Source organism: Sparus aurata, chromosome 5 (genome assembly GCF_900880675.1).
Source record: "Sparus aurata chromosome 5, fSpaAur1.1, whole genome shotgun sequence".
Taxonomy (NCBI): Eukaryota; Metazoa; Chordata; class Actinopteri; order Spariformes; family Sparidae; genus Sparus; species Sparus aurata.
The window spans coordinates 23082572-23091544 of NC_044191.1; the positions used below are offsets into that span (position 1 = coordinate 23082572).

The 8973-nt window shown below is 40.1% G+C and overlaps 1 long non-coding RNA gene across 1 annotated transcript; it reads right to left on the reverse strand.

Moving 5' to 3' along the window:
* Positions 1-1155: 1155 nt before the first annotated feature.
* LOC115582128 (uncharacterized) lies at positions 1156-6586 on the reverse strand. The gene is made up of 3 exons (XR_003984141.1): positions 6464-6586; positions 4180-4230; positions 1156-1292 (listed from the first exon to the last, which is right to left on the reverse strand). It is a non-coding gene; the product is annotated as an uncharacterized LOC115582128 (long non-coding RNA).
* Between the last annotated feature and the right edge of the window lie 2387 nt (positions 6587-8973).

Here is an 8973-nt window from a genome sequence, read left to right on the forward strand (position 1 = left end):
GGCATGATATCACTTGGAATGTCAAGACTTCTCTGTGGTTTTAAACTGGAAAATATGGATATTAAGAATATTCCCTTGTTTGAAAGCTGTCCTACTCCTAAATTATCACTCCCTTAAACTATCATGTGAGGAGTGTTTTAAATTGTACAGATCTGTATAGCGACGGCAATTAAATACCTTGCGAGATTTTTGCATAATACCATGAAAAAAAAGAGTGGCAAAAGCAGAAACTGTTGAAATGTATTTAAAAATAGGGGTCGACGAATAGTAGATTTAAAAAAGCTTGTAACATAATGATAGCTGGTGCCGAAATTCACCCCATCAAAATAAATAAATAAATACAAATATATCACATTGTTGGTATGCATAATCTTTTATTTCATAATTCAAAGTAACAAATACCTAAATAACAACATGAATCTGTGATGTGCATCCATGTGACACTGGTGTAGGGTACTATCCAATGTTCTATGGTGCTGATTAGTGTGTGAGTGATCGGTTGTCTGAAATGCCTGACAAAATGTGATTTTACTAAACATATGTATACGCATTGTCAAATGGATGGATACACATGTATTTTCAAACAGTATATACATGTAAAGGTGTATGTGCAGGTGTATGTTTGTATAAACTTGACATTGACACTATATGACGTCGTCTTGATAAAAGTTTCTTCCTTTTGAGACGACTTAATGTCGCTGAGTTAAACTGGAATTGTGCCATTTTGAAAACATTTTCCAGTTCATGTGACCTCAGCACGAACACATCCAACCGCCTCCGCCACTTAATTCAAACAGACATACGCACATAATTACAAATACATATTAATAACATCCATGAGCACATGCTGACAAAAGGCCTGAGGGGGAAAGTCATGCTCTGACACATGTAATATTGTCCCAGCGGTTGTGAGGTCTTCTAACCCCTTTTCAACCAGGAATCATCTGTACGTATAAACACGCGCATACCCTCAGGTAGCCCTTTGACTCACCAGCGCATGCTGAATCATACCTGAGGGAGCTGAAGCCCTCCACTAACACTCGTTGGGGGGTGTTATAAACAAAGCTGAGCCCTTTTTCTCGCCTTTCTGCCTCTGTTTCCTTCAGGCGAATCTACTGCCTCCTCCTCCTCCTCCTCCTCCTCCTCCTCCTCGTCGTCTCCTTGGTTTTTCTTTCTGGAATTCTGTACCTTTCTCTTCTTCTCACCCAATGTCGCCTCGCATCCTCTCTCCGCTCTGAGTTTTCTCTCCCTTCCCCCTCTTCCACGGCTCTCCTGTTGCATTTTGGATCCATCTGTTGGGAAGAAAAGTAATAACGGCAAAGCTACACAACAACACGAAGAATCAGGCTGGAACACACTGCAGGGTTTAAACCGGATCCAGGTGTAATGCCTGAATACCTCGCCTTCAGTGTTTTACTTAACACCTATCATAACAAACACAAGAGCAAATAAACCAATGGGCTTGTTTGCTTCTCTCCTCAACATCTGCGAGGGCCACTGAAAGGCATTAAACTTGACATTATGTGAGCAAACTCTTGCAGCCGGCGGTGAGTTTTTATTTCCTGCTTTGTGGCTGATGTTTACTGATTTTCTGCCCTACTTCTCCTTGATGAGATGCGCGGAAGTTTTTAAAAAGAAGGCCACATGAAGTTGTTCTCAACCTTGAGTTATTCTGGAAGTCAGCGCACGTTCACCGTCAGCCGCTCAATTCATTGTCTCTAATCAGGTCACAGCTCCTCCCTTGTCCGGCGATACAGCGGGAGATCCGGACGCCATTGGCCTTGTTTTCACCGCGGTTTTGTAATCGATTTAACCTCAACTTCGCTCGCACAACAATTGGAATTGTTGACCCATTTTAGTGGTTGAGTGTTGTAGTAATTGACTGCAGTTGAAAGTGCTGCGCCTCTCAGGGATTTCAATACAACTGGGTCCCAGTGTAGGGTGCATTACGAGCAGTGACACAGTGCTTCAGACAGGAACAATACTCTCCTTTTACATAACCATGACTGGAATTTAAGCAAAATCAGTCGTGTTACATCACATTACATGTTACACATTACATTCTGCACAAAATATGAAGGGATGGCCTGCATTTATACATCCTAAAAAAAAAAAAACACTTAAAGAAATCATCCTCAGGCTTGTATAGGCTACTGAGAGAGATGGAAAAAGTCTAATTTTTCACCTCACATCACAACTCAGATATTGCATATAAAAAAAGCACTAATACATGCAAATTGCCCCTTTAACAAAGAGTGAAGTATAAAAGAAATAACAAAAGGCAATGTTAGGTAAAAAGGTACATCATACAGTTCTCCCGTGCCACCACAGTCACCAGTGCAGCAGCTATGGCAAACTGCCTTCATCTTAAATGTGTCGTCATCCAGTTTAATCACCCAATTCTCTCTAGGATTTATAAAAGAGCGCCTTCTGCTCACCAGACTCCTGTAGCCTGCTTCTACTCTAAACCTCTGAAAGCACGTGAGAAGGCAGAGCACCAGAGATTATTCGTATGTATACTGTTGGTGACATGTAGCTTTTTCCCTTGGAATAAGTTCAGGGTCCGTCGTGTCATCAGGGCAAAATGCAGTTTCCTTTTGTAGAAACATTTGTTTACAGAGGCGGATCACTTTATCCCAATTTTAAATCATGCCCATTGTGGCTCAGTTGTTACAATTGTTGCCTCCCATCAAGGAGGTTCTTGGTGAGATTCCCAGCCAGAGCAGAGACTTTATATGTTTTCCCAGTGTTTGTTTTTCCTTCAGGTTCTCCTATATTCAGTTGATTCTCCGGTCAGTGCACTTGACCAAAACACTGGCAAAGATCTGGTCCTTAGGCAGCCGACTCCTCATCAGCTATGAGTTAAATGCACGAACAAAGTTCCACAACTCAATGTGATGAATAAAGATTCCTCATTTAGCTGGTATTACTTTCACCTTGTCTGTCTGTTTACAGATGTTGTTAAAATGATAACGTCACAACTGTGCAGGATGCAATCAGGAAACTTCACAGGCGGGTAGTTGAGATCAGAATGAAGTGTACTTGTAATGTAATGATATGTAATATGTGTGATGATGACTCCTGAGCACTTGGATCGTCAACATGTTGAAGGGCACTGTAATTACTTTTTTTTTTTCTGACAACAGATGAAAACCATCTCATCACAGTGCTTGACTACAGGAAATCAGTGGTTACGAATAATAGTTAACAATTATCAATCTTAAAGAGGAAGTGTTTGCACATTCTACAACTCACCTACTCATAAAACTGCATTTATAAAGTAAGTCAAAGTAAAGTTCTGCCTTAAACAAAACTCCAAACTCCCGTGTGATGAAAGGCTTTCTTTGCACCAGATCACGGCTGAACACTGAAAAGTATTTCTAATACTTTGTAAACTCAAACCAACATAAAAGGGGCGGACAAAAGTTCAGCAGAAGTTTAATAGAAAAGTAACGAAAAAAAGCAGATGTCATTCAGTTTGATATTTACTCGCTGTATCATTACTGTCTGCAGGAAGAGGAAAAAGTCAAATTGACTTTGCTTTTGTTAAAAAATGTCAGACTTTTACAAGGAGTCTCTATTTTGTTTTGTTGATTGTTTGACATGCAGCGTTTCCATGGCAACAGAGGCATTAGCTTTTTTTTTTTTTTTTTTTGCCAGTTTCCATAATACGTTTTATTCCAGCATTGGGAAAAACACAATATACAAAAGGAAGAGAGAGAATAAAGAAGGAGAAAAATAAATAGCACCCAGAAAATAGAGGCGGTGGAGAAACATCCATTATGGTTACCTTTCCCTCACGCTGACAAAGGATATTTTCTCCTTCGTTTCAGCCGTGATGGAGAAATAGACAGCTTGTGTTAGGTGACTCACAAAAAGCCCTCGCCACAATTAAACACAATCTCTGAGTGTGTGTGTGTGTGTGTGCGTGCATGCATGCGTGTTCGTGTTTGTGCCGAACAGGTACAGATGGTGATTTCAGTGGGGAAATCAAAACGGTGCTGAGCAGGACCTGAACTGAGACTAGTGACCCGCAAACACCCCCCTTCAGACACGCACACACGCACGCACGCAAACACGCACACACACACACACACACACACACACACACACACACACACACACACACACACACTTTACCTGATTGTAAAACCCTTTGAAGACACTTTGGACACTCACCAGCTTCTGCAGCTTCTTGCCACTTCGTCACAACACCTTTCCTGATGGTACCTGATGGAAAGATGGTCACAAAAGCCGTTTGTGTGTGTGCATACGAAAAATCATCTGCATAATATGTGGCCTGATGCATGTGAATGTCTTGATTTACTTCCCTATAATTATGGGTGTGTGTGTGTGTGTGCGTGTGTTGGGCTCTAATCATTTAATACGTCTGTGTGGCTACATTTCATGTGAATGTGAATCACGTCTTGATTGCTTCCTTGCGCTTAATTTGCTCAAACCGCTGTGTGTGCGTATGAGTGGGTGTGTTTGTGTGCGCAGGCCATATGCGCTGAACATATAACAGATCAGACAAACTTTATCTATCTTATCTTTGTCTAATCTGCACAGCTTTCAAACACATTGCTCCTTCAAGGCCTCCCACACATGCGACTTGTGAGGACTCTGTCTGACATCGTGCGGTCCAAAGAGAGTGGCTGTAACCAAGTGCCTTTTTTGTTTTTGTTCGTCGAAGTAAGGACAAAATGTCCCTGCTTTCCACAAATGTCCTCACTTGCGAGGTGTAATACTCAAATTGGTCCTCACAAAGAGAGAAAGGCAAGGTAGACACACACCACCTTCCTGCCTATTCATACTCCAAATGCCTTCTACACACACACACATCCAGACACACACAAGGCCCGACAGAATGTGCACGACACTATGAATGAAAATCGATAGAGCAAGTTTAGTGTAATTGAATGATTATGTGCATGTGCGTGTGTGTGTGTGCGTGTGAGGTAGTGTGTGTATGGCCCTGGATAGTGAATAGATAGAGGTAATTGAATGTTAGAGAGGTTGCGTGTGTGTGTGTGTGTGTGAGCCTTTATAGTGAAGCGGTAGAGGTAATCTGTATAAGTGCTGCTACACTCTGAAACCTTTTAAAGCCTTGTCTGTGTGAGATTTACCTAAGTGTATGTGTGTGTGTGTGTGTGTTTGTGTTTGAGTGAGTAGGCCTTCAACACTACAGAGATGCTATTTTAAACAGGCTTTACATCAGCGATTAAATCAGACACAAGAAAAATACATGTACACAATTTGCATCAATGGAGCCTTGAGAGGGAGGCTAGTATCTCCATTTTTTACACTTCAGATGAATTAATGCCTTTGCACCTCACAGGACTGGTTTGCCTTCTTCTATATCTACCATCATTTACTACCGTAGACCCACAGCAGCGCACTCAGTATCACAACCCTCCGCTGCAAATCAGAACAATCTAATCCATATCCCCCCACGACCTCTGTTACCCACTACATCTGTCTGTAAACCTGTACATTTTGGTCTTTTAAATATCAGGTCCCTAAACAACAAATTTTTTTATGTCATGATTTTATTACTTTTAACAACCTAGACTTTTTTATTATCACAGAGACATGGTTATCTCAGGGAGACAGCAGCCCCCTCATCGAGGCAACCCCCCCTAATTTTCTACACCTCAATCAACCACGATTGTCAGGCAGGGGAGGGGGGGTTGCTGTCATTTACAGAAATGATTTTAAATGTACCTGTACTTCATATAATAGTTTTACATCGTTTGAACATCTTGCTTTTATTTTACACTCTGAAGTCCCAGTATTAATTTTAATAATCTACAGACCTCCAAAGTCAAACAGTGTTTTTATCCAAGAGTTTGCTGAAATTTTATCCCATTTTATGTCAAAATATGACAAAATTCTTATTTTAGGCGATTTTAACATACATATCTGCTGCTCTACTCAGTCTTTTGTCACAGATTTTATTGACACATTTGAATCTTTTAACCTCACTCAAGGAGTACACGGACAAACACATTCAAAGGGTCACACTCTTGACTTGGTTTTATACTGCGGTCTCAGCCCTGAAAACTTTGAGACAAAGGATATCTGTGTGTGTGATCACAAAGGAATTTTATTCAGTGTGGTTTTATCTCTGGTAGCTATTGAACGCACCACAACAGTCCAACGTCGGGTCTTTTATTCCTTCTCCGCTAGCAAGTTTCCCGAGCTTTTTAATTCTGCCTTTTTAACTGCTTTTAATCCAAATTTTAACACTGAAGAGCTTATCTCTCTTTTTAATCACACCTCCCAGACCGTCCTGGACTCTGTTGCCCCTTACAAAGATAAGAAAGTAAAGAGTTCTCCACAGCCCTGGCTAAATGATCTCACCCAACAATTAAAGAGAGATTGCAGGAGAAAAGAGCGAAAATGGAAGAAAACAGGACTGCACATTTTTTATGAAATCTGGAAAGAATCTATGAAGACTTACCAAAAAGCAGTTAAAGATGCAAGAAATTCCTTCTTCTCAAATCTCATTTCATCCAATCACTCAAACCCCCAAATTTTATTCCAGGTCACTCCATCATTACTCCCTCCACCAGCCATTTTAGCGACGCCTCAGATGACACATGTGAGATGTTTTTAGACTTTTTTATCAACAAGGTCAAGGATATCAAGCAGAAAATAACTCCTCCAGACTGCATCTTACATGTCAGTAGGGACATCCACACATATTTTAGTAATTTTACACCTGTTTTTATGCCTGTTTTATCTGAAATCATGTCTCAGATGAAATCAACTACGTGCAGTCTTGATATTATTCAAACAAAATTTCTAAAAGATGTCATTGATACAGTTGGGCCCATTATTTTATTGATTATTAACAGCTCACTGGAAAATGGCATTTTTCCTTCTAGTTTTAAACATGCTGTGGTCCAACCTCTTTTAAAGAAACCAAACCTTGATCCGTCTCTTCTTTATAATTTTAGGCCAATTTCCAGACTCCAGTTTTTATCCAAAGTTTTAGAAAAGGTGGTTTCATCCCAGCTTTTAGCATTAAGTGTCATAATAACATCTTTGAGAAGTTTCAATCGGGTTTTAGAGCATTACATAGTACAGAAACTGCCCTTCTTAAGGTAACAAATGACCTGTTTTTAACAGTCGACAGAGGGGAAAGTGCAATTTTAATACTTTTAGACCTCAGTGCCGCTTTTGACCCGGTAGATCATTTTACATTTTAATTGACCGCCTCAAAACCTGGGTTGGCATCAAGGACACTGCACTTAGTTGGTTTCATTCTTACCTTTTAGAGAGAACCTTCGCAGTCACCATAGGTAATCATACATCATCTACAGCTCAAATAACCTGTGGTGTACCGCAGGGTTCAGTTTTAGGTCTGATTTTATTTTCTATTTACATGCTTCCACTAGGCCACATCATCCAACAACACAACGTCTCTTTCAATTGTTATGCAGACGACACACAGATATACCTTCCGCTGAGACCGCATGACAAACCTTTCTTCAACTTAACAAGTCAAAATCAGAAATCATCTTGTTCAGTCCCCCAAACACAGACACCAGCCTCATTACAAATAGCCTTGGTCCACTCTCCAGTAACATTAAACCCGCTGCTAGAAACCTGGGAGTCATATTCGATTTAGATCTCACCTTCGACAAACACATTAGAACAGTTGTCCAGTCCTGCTACCTCCAACTCAGAACTATCTCCAAAATCAAACCGATACTTTCTCATTCTGATTTGGAAAAAGTCATTCATGCATTCATTTTCTCCAGACTAGACTACTGTAACTCCCTCCTCTCCGGCATTAATCAAAAGTCTCTTTCCCGCCTCCAACTGGTCCAGAACGCAGAAGCTAGGCTTCTCACAGGTTTTAACAGACAACATCACATCACCCCAGTTTTAGCTTCTCTTCATTGGCTCCCTGTTCATTTTAGAATTGATTTTAATATTTTACTGATCACTTTTAAAGCTCGTCTTGGCCTGGCTCTTAGCTATATAACAGAAATGTTGACCCCATATGAGCCAGTTCGCAGCCTTAGATCCTCAGGTGGGGGCCTCCTGGCAGTTCCAAAGTCAAGGCTTAAATCTAAAGGTGACCGAGCTTTTTCTGTCATTGCCCCTCGGCTTTGGAACGACCTACCTGAGGAGATAAGGCTTGCAGAATTAGTAACTTCTTTTAAATCACTTCTTAAAACTCATTTTTATAGACTTGCCTTTTTGTGATGTTGTCTCCTTTTTACTTTTTAATCTTTAAGTTTTGAGTTTTAATTTATCATTTATTTATTTTTCACTTATTTTTATCTTCCCAGTGTTTGCTGCACTTTACTCCATTATGTATTTACTTGATGGTCTAAGATTCCTTATCTGTTTCTATTGTTCTTATATGAAATCTTTGTATTGCTCTTATTAATTTTAATTAACTATCAACTATTTCAATTTCATTCGTTTGCTCTACATTTTTCAATTGTAATTTCAATTGTGTTCCTTTTATTTGTTCTGCTTTGTTTGTCAAAGCACTTTGTAAACCTTGTTTTTAAAAGTGCTATATAAATAAAGTTATTATTATTATTATTATTATTATTATTATATTTGTGTGGAGCGAGATTCTGTTTTCTAACATGTAAACATTTCCTACATGTTACGTTACCGAGAAAGGAATTGATGCATTCAAAACGCGTGTTGCAGACCAAGCATTCCCTTTCTGTACGAGAAACTGTTCCAATTATAAAATCATGGAGGCTTGTGGAAAACTTCATGTGACTCTGGCTCGGGAACTGCCACGCATTTGAGGAACGCTACCTTTATGCAACCGATACAGCTGACACCACAGTCTGGCACCGAAGTATGATTCAGTGACAGCGTGACCCGTCCTTCTTTTTCAGGTTTCTTGATTTTCAACCGGGGAACATACTGCAAGCACAGATACACCGGGTAGTTAGTGACTCACCTCTGTGGGCAGACTGCAGACTTAGAAGT